This window comes from Arachis ipaensis, chromosome B9 (assembly GCF_059453495.1).
Source record: "Arachis ipaensis isolate K30076 ecotype BB chromosome B9, ASM5945349v1, whole genome shotgun sequence".
Taxonomy (NCBI): Eukaryota; Viridiplantae; Streptophyta; class Magnoliopsida; order Fabales; family Fabaceae; genus Arachis; species Arachis ipaensis.
The window spans coordinates 66,553,990-66,572,806 of record NC_142444.1 but is presented as its reverse complement, the minus strand read 5'-3'; the positions used below and the strand labels follow the sequence as shown (position 1 = coordinate 66,572,806).

The 18,817-nt window shown below is 40.8% G+C and overlaps 1 non-coding gene across 1 annotated transcript; it reads left to right on the top strand.

Moving 5' to 3' along the window:
• Positions 1–6,833: 6,833 nt before the first annotated feature.
• LOC148544928 (small nucleolar RNA R71) lies at positions 6,834–6,940 on the top strand. Its single transcript, XR_015901750.1, has one exon. It is a non-coding gene; the product is annotated as a small nucleolar RNA R71 (small nucleolar RNA).
• Positions 6,941–18,817: the final 11,877 nt, after the last annotated feature.

Sequence of the window (18,817 nt, the reverse complement as noted above, 5' to 3'; positions counted from 1 at the left end):
ATCCATAAGTCCTAACCAACTTACCAAACTAGTTGATAATGGAACCAAGAGTCAACTAACTACCCAAGAATTACCACTAAATATCGAACATTATGACTCTAGTATCCTAGGAACTCAAACCACAAGCCAAGGTGGAAAAATCTACCTAAAATCTAAGGTTGACATTTTCACAAACACCTTATGTGCATAAAAGTAAAACATGGGAAATTGTAAAGGAAAATGGAAAACTATAACCAACCATCAACAAAACCAATCATAAACAAGCAATCAAACATAAAGAAAGTATGAAACATAAAATTCATTGATCAAAACTTCAAGAAACACAAAATTGCAAACATGAACAAGTAACTTGAACCAAAAGGAAATGAAAGTAAAGACAATATAATTAAAGAGGAAATTGAGAGTACTTACATGTCATGGTATCAAATGGAATAAAAGTGGAATTAAATTGCTCATTTCAAGCACAAAATTGTATGTTTTCATAGTTAGGATCAAATTGGGGACAAAACACAAAAGTCTGCTATTTTGGTGCTTAAGTATGAGTTCATGTATTAGAATCCATCCAATTTGAGTCAAAATACACCAATAAATATGGACTCATCACTGGCTCTTGAAAGAATAAAGAAAAAGGAAAAGTATTATTGATAATATGAAAAATCCAAAATTTGATTCTTGAAGCAAGAAAAAGCAGCAAGAAGAAAAAGAAAAAGTATGTGCAAAAGGTAAAATAATATATGCATGCGAAAAAAAAATAAAATGGCAAAAAAAATAAGAATAAATTAAAAAATAAATAGAAAAAGCCAATAGCTCTTCAAACCAAATGGCAAGAGCAAAAAGCCAGTAACCCCTTTAAACCAAAAGGCAAGGGTAAAAGTATCCAAAGATCCTAAGAGTATGCTTAAGAACTCTGGACCCCTCTATCTGGGGATTCTAGCAAAGCTGAATCACAATCTGAAAGGGTTCACCCAGTTAAAGTGTCTGTGGCATTTATGTATCCGGTGGTAATACTGAAAAAGAAAGTGCTTAGGGTCATGACCAAGACTCTAAAAGCTGCATTCAAGAATAAAAAAGAACTAAACTAGGAGAGTGAGATGCCAAAACTATTCAGAAGTAAAAAGCTACTAAGTCCCGCTCATCTAATTGAAATTGAACTTCATTGGAAAAGATTTATTGTATCTTACTCTTCTTTTTATCCTACTTTGTTTTTAGTTGCTTGGGTACAAGCAACAGTTTAAGTTTGGTGTTGTGATTAGCGAATATTTTATACGCTTTTTGGCATCATTTTCATATAGTTTTTTGCATGTTTTGTTTATGTTTTATTAAGTTTTCGTAGATTTTAGTGTAAAATTCACATTTTTGGATTCTACTTTGAGTTTGTATGTTTTTATGCAATTTCAAGTACTTTATGGCTGAAATTGAGGAGCTAGAGCAAAAGTCTGATTTAGAGATAGAGAAAGCACTGCAGATGCTCTCTGGATCTGACCTCCTTGCACTCGAAAGAGCTTTTCTGGAGCAGAAGTCTAAATAGATCATTCTTAATGGCTATGAAAATCTGACTTTTAGAGCTTTCCAGCAATGTATAATAGTCCATACTTTGCTTCAAATTGAAGGCCCAAAACTGGCGTCCAACGCCAGCCTCCCACCTCACTCCAGGCGTCCGACGCCCAAAGGAGGAGACCAGCATCCAAACGCCCAAAGAGGACCCCTAGCCAGCATTCAACGCCCTAGAGGCCTCCTAGCACGTGGATCTCATCAAAGCTCAGCCCAAACACTCACCAAGTGGGCCCCAAAAGTGGATTTTAGCACTAAAATACTGTTTTACCCTTTCTTATGTAATCCTTAGTCATTAGTTTAGTATTTAAAGAACTTTTACACCTTTCATTAAGGGGGATCTGCCATATTTCGTTTCTATGATTGTATTTTCTATCAGTATGAGTTTCTAAGCCTCCTAGGTTGAGGGGAGGAGCCCTGTCGAGGTTTATGCATTAATAAAAGTATTACTATTTCTCTTCAATCTGTGTTTGATTCTCTATTCTAAGATGTATCTTCGTTCTTCATCAATATGAATGCGTTGAACTGGCATAAGGTTGTCACATTCTACATGGGTTTAGAGTGAATCTTTCATCGGACAATGATGAACCACCAGCTTGATTATACATCTCTTAGATGACTAATCCACGACTTGGTTGGCGACTTCTCGAAACACCAGTTCAGCCAAAGTATGGGGAGATTAGGGTCTCTGTGGTAGAGGCTAGAACCCAAAGGCGCAGCATCCTCTGATCCAAAAGACTCGACCTTGTCTGTGGCGTTTTGAGTAGGATTACCAAGGAGAATGAACTGTAGGAGCTTCACCTTCAATCAGACTGGATCCGTACTAACCCTGGGGTTCAGATATGGAGGAGTATTAGCAATCTCTTAAAAAAGACATTAATCACAAACAGCCTGCCATAGAAGAATTAATTCACAATTGAAGAAGACAGTAAGACTAGAGTTAATCCAGAAGGACAAAGCATCTCCAAAACTTAATCATCTTCTTATCATTGTAAACAGGTCAACCTAGTTTAGATCTCATTATTCCTTTTATGAAATTAAATAAACATACCTAATCCTTGATGACTATGCATCATGTTGTGTTTTCCTATACTTTTTCATATTAAAACTTAAGTAATCATGCTTAATTATTAAGTGTTTTTGTGGATAAGTCATATATTACTTTCATCTCTTTGATTTTGATCTATTTTTAGAAAATGGTGGAAAAAGAAGTAAAAAGCACAAAACAAGCATGAAAGAAGAAAGGAGCTTAAAGGGTGAAGCAGAGAAGATAAGAAATAGGGGAGAGCGCCATTGGCACTATGCTTTTCCCAAAAGCGCTCCACAGTACCAAGAGAGTGCCTTTGGCGCTACGTTTTCTTCAAGGGTGCCTGCGATAGCGAAGTTGGAAAATTCAGCCAGTGATGCGTACGCGTGGGCGACGCGTACGCGTGGGCAACGCATACGCATGGACAAAATGTACGCGTGAAGAAGCGCCTTTGACGTTAACGCTACGCCAAGCACGCCAATGCTGAAGGCCACGTTCACGCGTGGGCGACACATACACGTGACAAGTGCCAAGAACATTGATGACGCGCATGCGTGGGCGGCGTGTACGCGTGAGAGCACGAGTGCTAACGTTGCAAAAAAATGCTACGCAAGCCTGGAAGCCTCATCTTGGTTCAAATGCATTCCAAGTCCACCCTAACCTCAAGCAAGCAAGCCCATAACACCACTCAATCAAGTCCTCAAGAATAATCTAAAATAGTTAATTTTCACTTGATTGTAACTTGTTTTCAATTTCATTTCAATTTTAGTTTCATAGAAAAGGGAGGAACTCTTGGGGGGAACTCTTGGCTGGAAACACATTTTGGAGGGGTCTTCGGACCCTCTCTTCTCACCCTCATTCTCTTCTCTTTCATTTTCTTTCTTACATTGTAAATATTTAGTTATGAGTTACTAACTTTTTCTATTGGGAAAGAGAGCTCTATTGCACTTTGATGGGTTGATGTATTTTCATTCTTCATCTTCAATTCTTCTTTTATTGTTGCTTTAGAGAGAGTCTTTGTGCTTCATAAATCCAATTACTACCGAGAGGGGGATCGGATCTACTTGAATTACACGTAAGCCTTGAGAAATGGATCATGGAATTCAGTTTGAGGCCCTTATCTCATAATCCTCTTGATCAATACATTCTTAGTTGGTATGTGAGATGTAACCACTTTGAATTGAGATATTGAGAGTTGTGTGGCCTTTGAATCAGAAATTGAACTTCATCTCTTCTCATGACTAATTAGATCAAGAGATTGGCAATTGTTTATGTTAAGAGAAATCATATCACCAAGAGTTTGGGGTTTGATTACTTCTGATTTGCCAAGAGATCAATAATTGTATGATTGAAGAGGAGATGAGAATGGATGATCCTAAGAGAGTAATATCTCTTGATCCCAATGCTTTCTTTTTATCTTTACTTCTAGTAATTTACCTTTCCGTCATTTACTTTATTGCACTTTACTTTCTTGTACTTTCTATTCCTTGCAATCTTACTTTCCAGCACTTTATTTTCTTGCACTTTACTTTTACGTCATTTACTTTCCTTACACTTTATTGCTTTCTTTTAATTTCTAGCCATTTACATTTCTTGTTTGCTTATCCCTCCAATATGAACCGTCTAACTAGAATAATCAACTAACTAATGATTGCTTAATCCTTTAATCCTTGTGGGATCGACCTCACTCTAAGTGAGTTTTATTACTTGATACAACCCGGTATAGTTGCCAGTAGTTCCTATTCACCTAACTAAGATCTGCATGATAACAATAGCTTGCTTCAAACCACAATCCTCGTGGGATTGACCCTGACTCGCTCAGGTATTACTTGGATGACCCAGTGCACTTGCTGGTTCAGTTGTACGAAGTGTGGGAATTCGTGCACCACCATCTCCCAAGATTTGGAGGTGGCGGCTATTGCCTTTCCTTTCCTCTTTCTAGAGAATTCTCTGGCCTTGGGTGCCATAAGTGGGAATGGAAAGCAAAAATCAAGGCTTTCCAACACCAAACTTAAAACTTTGTTCATTCTCGAGCAAAAATAAACAAAAGAGAAGAATATAGTAGAAGAAGAAGAAAATAGATGGAGATGGAGGGAGGAAAGAAATTCGACCAAGTGAGTGCTAAATATGTATGAGTAGTGTGTGGGATAAGTGGAGTGAGGGGGTATTTATAAAGAGGGTATGGGTAGGGTTTCGAATTATTGGGGAGGAAATATGGGTGGGAAAATTTAAATTTTAGTGAGTGGGGTTTGGTGGGAGTTATGATGGTTTTGAGGAAGAAGTATGGATGTGATTGGTTGAGGGTTTATAGGGAAGAGTGTGATGGGAAGTGTGAAAAGAAGAAAAAAGAAGGTGGGATAGGTGAAGATGCTGTGGGACCCACTGGTCCTAAAAGGCTAGGGAAGTCAAATTCCCTGCCTCCCTTATGGGGTTGAACGCCCAACTCATGCTCCATGGCTGGCGTTCAACACCAGCTTCCTACTCCATTTAGGGCGTTGAACGCCCAGGAGGGACATCCTTCCTGGCGTTCAATGCCAGGTCTTCTGCCATTTTGGGCATTGAACGCCCAGCCCTTGGTCCATGGCTGGCATTTAACGCCAGCAAGACCCTCTATCCAGAGTGTTCTATTTTCATCTCTGAAACTTTCTGTCTCTATTCTGACTACTTCGCATGATCATAAACCTAAGGAAATAACTAAAGAAAAATAAACTTAAGGAATTAAAAGAAATAGAAATAACTAAATAAGGTTGGGTTGCCTCCCAACAAGCGCTTCTTTAACATCACTAACTTGACGGTTAGCTCCTTACGGAGATTGATATGGGCTCAAAATTTTGACCCTTACAGTGAACTTTCTTCCTGTCTTCTCATGGATGAGCTCCACTTGTTCTAAGACAGGATACGACTTACTGTATGTGGTATGATTAGCTTCTTGGTGAAGACAACTCTCATGCCAGGTGAGAGGCCCTCAGTGGGGACTTTCTTGTCCCTCCAGCCTTTAGGTACTTTCTTCTTAGTACCTTTGTTCTCAGTGCTTGTTGATGGCCGCCCAACACCAAACTTAGAATTTGTGTCTGGGGTCTTAGTAAAGCTCTGCAGTGAAAGAGATGGTTGGCACTCTAAGTGTTGCACAGTTATCTCTATTTACTTAGTGGGAGAGTTGGGGTGAGGCATCTTGAACAAGATGTGCTTCTCCGCTAGTTGTAAAAGAAGTTCTCCTTTTACTACATCAATGATAGCATTGGCAGTGGCTAGGAAAGGTCTTCCAAGGATGACGGACTCATCCTCATCTTCCCTAGTATCTAAGATTATGAAGTTTGTAGGGATGTAAAGGTCTTTAACCTTTACCAAGACATCCTCTACAGTGAGTGGCATGAGGTTTATACTTGACCCTAGGTCACACAGAGCCTTCTCAAAGGTTATGGTGCCTATGGTGCAAGGAATTAGGAAGCATCTGGGATCCGAAAGCTTCTGAGGTAGTTTCTACTGTACCAAAGCATTGAGTTTTTTGGTAAGCACCTGAGGTTCTTCCTCCAAAGGTTTTGTGCCAAACAGCTTGGCATTTAGCTTCATAAGAGCTCCTAGGTACCGAGCAACTTGCTCTTCCTAAGTTTTTTCATCCTCATCAGAGGATGAGTATTCATCAGAACTTATGCACTTCAGGAGTGCATGCAAGGGAACCTCTATGGTCTCTACATGAGCTTTGGCTTCCTTTAATTCTTGCATATGGACTTCCTTGGTGAGCGTTGAACACTCAGTAGGAACCTCCTTACTGGCGTTCAACGCCTTCTTTGATGCTATTTTGGGCATTGAACACCCAGTGACGTCTTCCTCACTGGCATTCAACGCCAGCCTCTGTGCCAGTTTGGGCGTTGAACACCCAGTGAGGTCTGCCTCACTGGCCTTCAACGCCAGATTTGATGCCATTTTGTGCGTTGAACGCCCAGTGAGATCCTCTTCATTGGCGTTCAACGCCAAGCTCTTAGCCAGTGTGGGCGTTGAATGCCCAGTAAGGTCTTCCTTGCTGGTGTTCAGAGTGTCTACTTCAAGAACTCCTATCTTCTGAGTTGCCCCGTTGTTCACAGGGTTTCACTCAGAAGTGTACATGAATTGGTGGTTTGCAACCATCTCAATGAGTTCTCTTGCTTCTCCAGGCATTTTCTTTAAGTGGAGTGATCCACCTGCAGAGCTGTCCAATGATATTTTGGACATCTTAGAAAGACCATCATAGAAGATGCCTAAGATAGACCATTCTGAGAGCATGTCAGAAGGACATCTCCTGATCAGTTTCTTATATTTTTCCCAAGCTTCATAGAAGGATTCACCTTCTTTTTGTCTGAAGGTTTGAACTTTCACTCCAATGGTCTTAACAGTGTCACAAATTTGCAAGAATTCAGATAGGAATTGATGTGAATCTTCCAGTGGAAGTCCATGGAACTTGCAATTATATTGCAATAGACAGACTAACAGAGGCTTAAGCTAAAATTTGTTAGCTCTAATGGTAGGTATAGAGATACTTCTGCCATAGAAATCAGAAGTTGGTATGGTGTAGTTACCAAGAACCTTTCTTGCATCTTTTCCATTATTAGGCTCGGCTGCTACTCCAAGGGTTACCTGAAATTGTAGGTCGATCTCGGACGAGATCTTCTGTACTGGTCGGAGATGACGTGTCCGGCTTGTGGGTGGTGGCCGGAGCTGTCTTGTCCGACTTGTTGAGTTGGTGATGCTGCTGATCCTTTGTCACCGGAGGGTGGTTGTACTTGCAAGGGACTCCGATGCTTAAGTTAGCAAGGGTATTAAGCAGGTTTTTTGTAGAATCAGAGTATGAGTTATACCTGGGTGCTCTAGTGTATTTATAATGTTTGTAGAGTGATCTTTCTGGAGATAAGATAGTTATCTTATCTTATCTTTTAGTGAAGTCATCTTTTCTTCAAGGGAACCGCCCTTATCTCTCTAGGCTTGGGCTACCTTTGGATTTGGGTCGTGTTCCTCTGTTTGGGCCCTTTTTTGGCTTTCCTGGTGATATGGCCAAGCTCTTTGAGAAGAGGTCGGATTGTCCTAACCTGAAGAGGTCGGTCGACTTGTCTTCAATCAGCTCGGGTCGTACAACTCGACCCAGGGTATGAACAGTGCCCCTGTTTGAGCTCGGTCTGTTTTAAGGTCGAGTCCTTAGGCTTCGATCCTTTCTGGAGAAGCCGAGCTCGAGCACTTTTGGTTGATCTTCATTTGTAGAATTTTTTCATTAGTGGCTTTAAATGCGGAATGTTTCTCTCTTTACAGCGCACGTTTTGCAATTCCTTGGGAACGTGCGAGGGTTTTAAATGCTCCTTAACCCCCTTCGTCGTTTCCCTTGCTTCCCACTCCTTTACTTCATTTCAAATTTTCAAAGAGTCTCTCTTCTTCGTTTTTCCTTTTCTCGCTTCACTGCAACTTCTCCTTCTTGCGTTCTTTCTCTTGCTTTTGAAAAGGCGATCGTCGGTGTTTGTCCTGCTTCCATTCTTCGATCAGTTTATCGTTCCTTCCCTACCGCAGGTTGGTCTTCTTCCTTTCTCTTTTCTCTTCTTTCTACGTCGTTTCTTTTCATGATTGGCTTTACAGAAAGATTTTATCTTTGTTTGGAAAAAGTTTGAATCTTTCTACATTTTATTGTGTCTGACCGCCGTTGCGTGTTCTGGTAGTTTTTTTCTTTTGTATGAGCCTTTTCTTGTTTCCTGCTAGTTAGGGCTTTTGAATATTGTTACTATCTCTGATTGTATCTCTTTGATTTCTTCCTTTGAGATAATGAACTGTTTGATTATGAGAAAGGTTGCATCTTTGATAATTTCCCCTTTGCATGCTCGATGTTTGATAGTTTGCTTTGCTGGTGGGCTGTAAAAAGGTGGTGATTTTGATGGTATTTTGTGATTCATGAGTGTTACTTTGTTAAAAGAGGGTTATTTTCTTGTTGAGACATAGACTTGTAGATTTTTCCTAAGTTCCTACTCTGTTACTGCCTCCAAAGGATGCCCCTGGACCTTGGTGTGGGTCATGGGACCTCCTTTTGCTGTTGTCTGTTTGTTCCGAGTTGTATCCATATTTGTCCGAGCTGCTTTGGTTAGTAACCCATTTTCTTTTTCTTACTGTAGGACTAGTTGACCCATGTCGTCTCGCAAAAATATTGTCGAGACCTTTTCCAAAGTCCCTGAGGGCATGTCGGACTAGCTGGAATCCCTCGTGTTGATGTGTGTCTCTGTGGTAAATGCTGAGTACTGTGTAGAGCTAAGGAAACATCACAGGATTTGTAGTAGTCGGGCATATGAGAAAGATTATGAGCTTGTAGCGCCTGATTCCGATGAGAGGGTTTGTTTCCCGACCTTGGTCCAGGGAGAACGTCCCTTTTTTTTATGCCTATGACTATTTTTCTAGCCAGTTGAACATTACTTTTTCTTTTACTCCTTTTGAGACCAATTTGTTGTGGTCGTGCAATGTGTCTCCATCCCAGCTTGACCCGAATTCATGGGGTTTCCTTAAGATCTTTCAATTACCGTGTCAAGAGTTGGACGTTAAACCATCTCAAACCCTTTTTCTTTACCTCTTTGTTTTGACTAAGCCCAGGGTGGCTAAGAAGAAGGCTGCTTGGGTATCTTTCCGAGCTGCCCAGGGAAAGAAAGTTTTTTCAATGTATGATGAATCTTTTCGTGATTTCCAGAATTATTTTTTCAAGTTTCGAGCTGTTGAAGGAGCCCGGCCTTTCTTTTTGGATGAGAATGGCAAGCCCAGCTTTCCTTTAGAATGGCAAAAGAATGTATTGATGTCTAGGTATACTTGGTAGATGTTGGATGAAGTTGAGCAAGCCTTTGTAACTGTGTTGGAGGAGAACTGGGGGCAGCCTCCCCATCTTGATACAAAGAAATTCCTAGGAGATCCCTCACTTCTCCGAGCTAAGCTAGGTAGTGGTTGACCTCTTTTGTATTTGTTGTGCTTGTTTATTTTGTCAATTTTATTCCTTTTCTTTCCAGTTTATAACTTGGTTTCTTGCTATGTTTTTCAGATATGATTAAAAACAATGACTCCATGAAGGCCTTTAAGAAGGCGAGAAAGGCTACAGCTGCCCAGAACATCTCGGCCATGGTGGCTAGGGAAGGATCTTCCCATGTTCCTCCAAAAAATCCGATATTGAGCACTTCTGAGCTAGGGAAGATGATTCCTACTCCTCAGGTCCATTTGATTGATCCTCCCCAGGCCTCTGCTGCTACCTCTTCTCCTACTGTCGTCCCTCCTCCGAAAAGACAGAGGACTGTCAAGCCTTTCAATCTGGATGCCCCCGACTTTGATGCTGCCGGGTTTGTTGATCAACAAATAGCTCCTTATGGTGTTGTTCCCACTGACAATGTATCCATTCTTCGTCATTTGGACTTCATTACTCGGAGCAGTATAAAAATGGCACACATGGAGGCAGCGTTATTTCGGACTGCCCAGGATGTTCCAGTTCACACGAGAAAGGCTTTTATGCAAGAGGCTAAGTCGGAATATGACCGGATCAGTGGGTTAAAGGAGGAGCTCGAGGTGAAAGTGGCTAAACTGGAAAAGGAATTGGAGGGTGAGAAGACTCGGGCTACTGCTGCGGCGGCTTCTGCAAATCTGGCCGAGGAGATGGCGTATAAGCATAAAGAGAGCTATGTCCTGGCCTATGGTGAGATGATAGAGCTCAGGGAGAGGTTGAAATCTGCCCAGGCCGACTATGCCAAGCTCTAGGGCCATCTTGTAGGTAGTGTGAAGATGATAAGTTTTTGATCTCTAACCTCCTTAGCCAGCTTCAAACTAGCTAGTAATGCCTCATATTCAGCCTGATTATTTGAAGCAAGGAACTCGAACTTTAAGGAGAGTTCGATTTGGGTTTCCTGATTGCTTTCTATTATCATGCCTGCTCCGCTCTCAGTTTTGTTTGAAGAGTCGTCTACATAGAGATTCCATTCTGTAGGGATTTCCTGGGTGTCAGTAAACTCTACAATGAAGTCGGCCAGGTACTATGATTTGATGGCTCTTCGAGCTTCAAATTGGATGTCGAATTTGGACAACTCGACTGCCCACTGTAAGATTCTTCCTGCCAAATCAGTTTTATGCAAAATGCCTCTTATGGGCTGGTTGGTCCGAACCTTGATGATGTGGGCTTGAAAATATAGGCGAAGTCGTCGAGATGTTAGTATGTGAGCATAGGCGAATTTTTCTATTTTTTGGTAGTTCAGTTTGGACCCTTGTAGTGCTTTGCTGATGAAGTATATAGGTTGTTGTCCACTTTTATCCTCTCTGACCAGTGCTGAGGCTACTGCCCGATTTTCTACTGCGAGGTACAATACAAGTGGTTCTCCTTCCCGTGGCCGAGTTAGAATAGGTGGTTGTCCCAGGAACCTTTTGAAATCCTGGAAAGCCTGCTCGCAATTTGTTGTCCATTCAAACCTCTTTCCCTTCCTTAGAGTGGCGTAGAAGGGAAGAGATCTTATTGCTGATCCGGCTAGAAATCTGGACAAGGCTGCCAATCTTCCATAGAGTTGTTGCACCTCTTTGACACAGCTCGGGCTTTTCATGTCGATTATGGCCTGGCACTTGTCCGGGTTTGCTTCTATTCCTCTTTGTGTGAGCATGAATCCCAAAAATTTGCCGGCTTCTACTGCGAAGGTGCATTTTCCTAGATTAAGTCTCATGCCATGCTTACATATGGTTTTGAACACTTGGGCAAGGTCGGATAGTAATGTATCCTCGCTTTGTGTTTTTACTAACATCTCGTCCACATATACCTCCATAAGTTTCCTGATATGGTCTGCGAAGACTTTTTTTATTAGTCTTTTATACGTGGCTCCTGCGTTTTTGAGTCCAAATGGCATGACGACGTAGCAGTAGTTTGCTTTTGGGGTTAAGAATGAGACTTTTTCTTGATCGGGTGGATACATCAGGATTTGATTGTATCCTAAATAAGCGTCCATAAACGAGAGGTATTTGTATCCGGAGGAAGCATCCACTAGAGTGTCGATACTTGGGAGTGGATAGGGATCTTTTGGGCAAGCTTTGTTAAGATCGGTATAGTCGGTGCACATCCACCACTTCCCATTTGATTTTTTTACTAGGACGACGTTGGCTAGCCATAGTGGGTATCTGACTTCTCTTTCAATCCTACCTCTAGTAGAGCTTGCACCTGTTCTTCCACAGCTTGGGATCTTTCTAGTCCGAGCTTTCTACATCTCTGCTGCACTAGCTGAGATCCTAGATTGACTGCCAGTTTATGGCACATTAGTTTGGGGTTTATGCCCGGCATGTCTGTAGCCTTCAATGCGAAGAGGTCGACATTATCTCTTAAGAACTGTATGAGGGACTCTTTTACGTCTTCTTTTAGGATTGTGCCAATATTGGTTGTTTTATCTAGGACATCTCCGATCTGGACATTTTCTATCTCGCCTTCAGGTTGTGGACGAAGTTCTTCCCATCCTCGAACTCCCCCGAGTTCGATGGTGTGGATTTCTTCTCCTTTGCCTTTGAGGTTCAGACATTCGTTGTAACAACGGCACGTTATTTTCTGGTTCGCTTTTATCATAGCGATCCCTTGTGTGGTTGGGAAATTCATGCACAGATGTGGAGTCGAGACTATTGCACTGAGCTGATTTAGCATTGTCCGACCTATCAGGACGTTGTAGGCTGTATTTACGTCAACCACGATGTAGTCTATGTTGAGCGTCCTTGACCGGTTTCCTTTTCCAAAGGTTGTGTGCAGTGAGATGTATCCATGCGGTTGGATTGGAGTGTCTCCTAGCCCGAATAAGCTGTTCGGATATGCTCTGAGTTCTTTTTCTTCTAGGCCGAGTTTGACGAAGGCGGTTTTGAACAATATGTCAGTCGAGCTTCCCTGGTCTACCAGTGTGCAGTGGAGATTGGTGTAGGCTAATATGATAGTGATGACCATGGGATCATCATGTCCCGAGATGACGCCAGCTACATCCTCTTTAGTGAAAGTGATAGTAGGGAGGTCGGGTGCTCCTTCTCTTCCCTCGATGTGATATACTTCTTTAAGATGTCTTTTGCGAAATTATTTGGAGATTCCTCCTCCCGCAAATCCTCCGTGTATCATGTGGACATGTCTTTCTGGGGTACGAGGTGGTCGTTTAGTTCGTCCGACCTCTTCGTCCCATCTTCTTTTTCTTGGCTCATCTATTTTGCTGGCTAAGTACCGATCTAGTCTCCCCTCTCTTACCAATTTTTCTATGACATTCTTCAAATCGAAGCACTCGTTGGTGGGATATCCATAGATTCGATGGTATTCACAGTATTCTATCCGATTTCCTCCTCCTTTCTTGCTTTTGAGTGGGCGAGGTGGGGGTATCTTTTCAGTATGGCATACTTCTCGATAGACATCTACAAGAGACACCCGTAGAGGGGTGTAATTGCGGTATTTCTTGATCTTTTCTCCATGCTGATATTCTTTTTTATTGGACTCTTTATCCTTATCTCGGGAGGAGTAGGAAATTCTGGACTTTGAGGTCTCTCCTAGTCGAGAGTTTTCCTCCATGTTGATGTATTTCTCTGCTCGTTCTTGTACTTCGTTCAGAGATGTGGGATGTTTTTTCGATATGGAGGGACTAAAAGGTCCCTCTCGTAAGCCATTGATGAGACCCATAATGGCTGCTTCTGTTGGTAGACTTTGTATGTCCAAACATGCTTTATTGAATCTTTCCATGTAACTGCGAAGACTTTCCCGATCTCCTTGCTTGATCCCTAATAGGCTTGGGGCGTGTTTACTTTTATCCTTCTGGATGGAGAATCTGGCTAGAAACTTCTTTGCTAAGTCGTCAAAGCTTGAGATGGACCTAGGGGGCAGATTGTCAAACCATTTAATTGCTGTCTTCGTCAAGGTAGTTGACGATCGGATTTTTGACGGTTTAGAATTTCGCAAATGAATTCTCGTTGCAAGTATAGTTCCTAAACCAAACAATAATCTTATCCCAAAAGATTGTTTGTCACAAGTAACAAACCCCTAAATTCTATAAACCGAAGTATTTAAACCTCGGGTCGTTCTCCCTAGGAATTACAATGAAGTGTCTTGTTATTGGTTATGGACTGTTTTTTTTTTTGGGTTTTGGGATAAGAGACATGAAAAGTAAATGGCAATGAAAATAAACTAACAACTATAAAAGGCTCTTGGTAAGGTGTGAGAACTAGAAGTCCTATCCTAGTTATCCTTCTCAATTGTGATAAGAATTGTTCATTGCTACCACTTAGTTAACCCTTACTAATTAAAGGAAAGTCAAGTGGATGAATTGACTTGAGCCACAAGTCCTAGCCAACTCCCAAGGAAAGACTAGCTTTAGTGCACTCCAAACCAATTAGCAATCTCTCCAATTACCAATCAACAAAGGAATTAGATAACTCAAGTGTCACTAATTACTCTACCTAGGCCAAAGGGAACAAAATCTATACTATATCTAGAAGAGGCATTTCAACAAACACATAAAAGGCAATAAAAGTAAACAACATAAATTGCAAGAACTAAAGAGAGATCTAACTACAAAGGCAAGAGATCAACAATAGAAAAGCAAAGAAGAACAATTATTATGAATTACCTCTTATTGAATTGAAAGAAAATGGAAGGGACAATAGTAGATCTACAACAAAGTATAAGAACAACATAAAGAAAATTACAATAAAAGAATGGAAGAAGAAAGAATGTAACAACAAGTAATTGAGAAGATAGAAGTAGAAGAAGATGAATTAAAATCTAGATCTAAGAACTAAACCTAATCTTAATCCTAATTCTAGAGAGAAGAGAGAGCTTCTCTCTCTAGAAACTAACTCTACCTACTAAACTAAGCTAATGACTAAAAGTATGTTGATTCCTCTTCAATCCTTGGCTTAAATAACATCAGAAATGAGTTAGATTGGGCCCACAAGGCTTCTAAAATCGCTGGCCACGTTTTGCTTTAAGTGAACCAGGTGGCAGCAACGGCGCGTGCGCGTACTATGCGCGTGCGCGCCACCATACGTGTAGCAACTATGGCAAATCTTATATCGTTTCGAAGCCCCGGATGTTAGCTTTCTAACCCAACTAAAACCGCATCATTTGGACCTCTGTAGCTCAAGTTATGGTCGTTTAAGTGCAAAGAGGTCGGCTTGACAGCTTTCCGGTTCTTTCATTTCTTCATGAGTTCTCCAACTTTTCATGCTTTCTTTCTTCATTCCCTTGATCCAATCTTTGCCTCCTAAACCTTAAATCACTTAACAAACATATCAAGGCATCTAGTGGAATCAAGGAGAATTAGATTTAGCTATTTTAAGACCTAAAAAGCATGTTTTCACTCTTAAGCACAATTAAAGGAGAAGTTATAAAACCATGCTATTTCATTGAATAAATGTGGGTAAAAGGTGATAAAATCCCCAAAAATCAATACAAGATAAACCCTACAAATGGGGTTTGTCAGTAGTCGGGAAGGCTTTGCATTGAACCGCATCTGAGACGTCAGTGAGATACATTCTACTTCTGAAATTACTAAGATGATGGCTGGGATCTGATGTTCCGTCGTACGGAGTCATGTTAGTGGATTTGAAATCTTTTAGGCTATTTTGGCCTTCATGATCTCTTTGATGAATGAGTCTTGGTCCTTGCGGGGGCTGTCTTTGTGGCTGGATCGAGTAGTTTTAGCTTTGAGATCGGCTTCAAGCTTTAGGAGCTTGTCTTCTAATTCTCGGCGTCACCTAGCTTCCCTTCGTAGGTCTCTCTCGGCTTCCCATTGATATTTGGTATGCGAAATTGTTACTCTGAGGTTGTAAAATTTGTTGTTCGTTCTCTCCCTGGCAATGGCGCCAATAACAGGTGCATAATACCATGGTCCAAACATAACTTCACAACTTCGCACAACTAACCAGCAAGTGCACTAGGTCGTCCAAGTAATAAAACCTTACGTGAGTAAGGGTCGATCCCACGGAGATTGTCGGCTTGAAGCAAGCTATGGTCACCTTGTAAATCTCAGTCAGGCGGATATCAAATGGTTATGGAGTTTTCAAATAATAATAATAAATAAATAGAAAATAAAGATAGAAATACTTATGTAATTCATTGGTTAGAATTTCTGATAACCGTATAGAGATGCTTTCGTTCCTCTGAACCTCTGCTTTCCTGCTGTCTTCATCCAATCAGTCTTACTCCTTTCCATGGCAAGCTTTCTGTAAGGGCATCACCGTTGTCAATGGCTACATCCCATCCTCTCTGTGAAAATGGTCCAAATGCTCTGTCATGGCATGGCTAATCATCTGGAGGTTCTCGGTCATGCTGGAATAGGGTTCACCTCCTTTTGCGTCTGTCACTATGCCCAGCACTCGCGAGTTTGAAGTTCGTCACAGCCATCCCTTCCCAGATCCTACTCGGAATACCACAGACAAGGTTTAGACTTTCCGGATCTCAGGAATGGCCATCCATGGGTTCTAACTTATACCACGAAGATACTAATATCTTGGACTCGGTCCTCTTTATTAGATATCTAAGAGATACTCATTCTAGCTTGTTTGAATGTAGAACAGAAGTGTTTGTCAGGCACGCGTTCATAAGTGAGAATGATGATGAGTGTCACATAATCATCACATTCATCATGTTCTTAGGTGCGAATGGATATCTTAGAAGCGGAATAAATTGAATTGAATAAAAAATAGTAGTACTTTGCATTAAATCATGAGGAACAACAGAGCTCCACACCTAAATCTATGGTGTGTAGAAACTCTACCGTTGAAAAATACATAAGTGAAAGGTTCAGGCATGGCCGAATGGCCAGCCCCCAAACGTGATCAATAGATCAAAAGATAATCCAAAGATCATAGGATGTCTAAAAGACTAGTAAAGAGTTCTATTTATACTAAACTAACTACTACGGTTTACAGAAGTAAGTAATTGATGCATAAATCCACTTCCGGGGCCCACTTGGTGTGTGCTTGGGCTGAGCTTGAAGTTTACACATGTAGAGGCTTCTTCTGGAGTTGAACGCCAAGTTGTAACGTGTTTTTGGCGTTCAACTCTGGTTCGTGACGTGTTTCTGGCGTTTAACTCCAGACTGCAGCGTAGAACTGGCGTTCAACGCCCTTTTGCGTCATCTAAACTCGGCCAAAATATGGACCATTATATATTGCTGGAAAGCCCTGGATGTCTACTTTCCAACGCAATTGGAAGAGCTTCATTTTGAGTTTTGTAGCTCCAAAATATCCACTTTGAGTGCAGGGAGGTCAGAATCCAACAACATCAGCAGCCCTTCTTCAACCTCTGATTCTGATTTTTGCTCAAGTCCGTCAATTTCAGCCAGAAAATACCTGAAATCATAGAAAAACACACAAACTCATAGTAAAGTCCAGAAATGTGAATTTAACATAAAAACTAATAAAAACATCCCTAAAAGTAACTAGATCCTACTAAAAACATACTAAAAACAATGCCAAAAAGCGTATAAATTATCCGCTCATCACAACACCAAACTTAAATTGTTGCTTGTCCCCAAGCAACTGAAAATCAAATAGGATAAAAAGAAGAGAATATACTATAAATTTCAAAATATCAATGAAACATAGCTTCAATCAGATGAGCGGGACTTGTAGCTTTTTGCCTCTTGAATAGTTTTGGCATCTCGCTTTATCCACTGAAGTTCAGAATGATTGGCATCTATAGAAACTCAGAATTAAGATAGTGTTATTGATTCTCCAAGTTCAGTATGTTGATTCTTGAACACAGCTACTTTATGAGTCATGGCCGTGGCCCTAAGCACTTTGTTTTCCAGTATTACCACCGGATACATAAATGCCACAGACACATAATTGGGTGAACTTTTTCAGATTGTGACTCAGCTTTGCTAAAGTCCCCAATTAGAGGTGTCCAGGGTTCTTAAGCACACTCTGTTTTTGCTTTGGACCTTGACTTTAACCGCTCAGTCTCAAGTTTTCACTTGACACCTTCACGCCACAAGCACATGGTTAGGGACAGCTTGGTTTAGCCGCTAAGGCCAGGATTTCATTCCTTTAGGCCCTCCTATCCACTGATGCTCAAAGCCTTGGGATCTTTTTTATTTACCCTTGCTCTTTGGTTTTAAGGGTTATTGGCTTTTTACTCTTGCCTTTTGGTTTTAAGAGCTTTTGGCTTTTTCTGCTTGCTTTTTCTCTTTTTTTATTTTTTTTCGCCATTTTTTTCTTTCTTTTTTTTTTCTGCAAGCTTTTGTATTCACTGCTTTTTCTTGCTTCAAGAATCATTTTTATGATTTTTCAAATTATCAAATAACATGTCTCCTGTTCATCATTCTTTTAAGAGCCAACATATTTAACATTCTAAAACATCAACTTCAAAAGACATATGCACTGTTCAAGCATTCATTCAGAAAACAAAAAGTATTGTCACCACATCAAAGTAATTAAACTAAGTTCAAGGATAAATTCGAAACTCATGTACTTCTTGTTCTTTTGATTTAAAACATTTTTCATTTAAGAGAGGTTATAGATTCATATTCACTACTTTAAGGCATAGATACTTAGACACTAATGATCATGTAATAAAGACACAAACATAGATAAACACTTAACATAAAGAAAATGAAAAACAGAAAATTTGAGAACAAGGAATGAGTCCACCTTAGTGATAGTGGCATTTTCTTCTTGAGGAACCAATGATGTCCTTGAGCTCTTCTATGTCTCTTCCTTGTCTTTGTTGCTCCTCCCTCATAGCTCTTTGATCTTCTCTAATTTCATGAAGGATGATGGAGTGCTCTTGATGTTCCACCCTTAGTTGTCCCATGTTGGAGCTTAATTCTCCTAGGGAGGTGTTGATTTGCTCCCAAAAATTCTGTGGAGGAAAGTGCATCCCTTGAGGTATCTCAGGGATCTCTTGATTTGCAGTCAAATGTTCTACCACTGAGCTATAGACCCTTGAGATGAATCTCTCCATCTCCTATGACTCGGAGGTGGAAGCTTTTGTCTTCCCTTTCCCTTTTTTAGAGGTTTCTCCGGTCTTAGGTGCCATCAATGGTAATGGAAAAACAAAAAGCTTATGCTTTTACCATACCAAACTTAGAATGTTGCTCGCCCTCGAGCAAAAGAAGAAAGAATAGAAGAAGAAGAGGAAGAGATGGAGGTGAATTGATGGTTTGAATTTGAGTGGGTGGGTGTAGGTGGGTTGTATGATGGTTTTAGGGGAGTAATGGATGTAAGTGGTGAATGGAAAATAGAAAGGATGACTATGAATGGAGAGAGAGAGGGTGA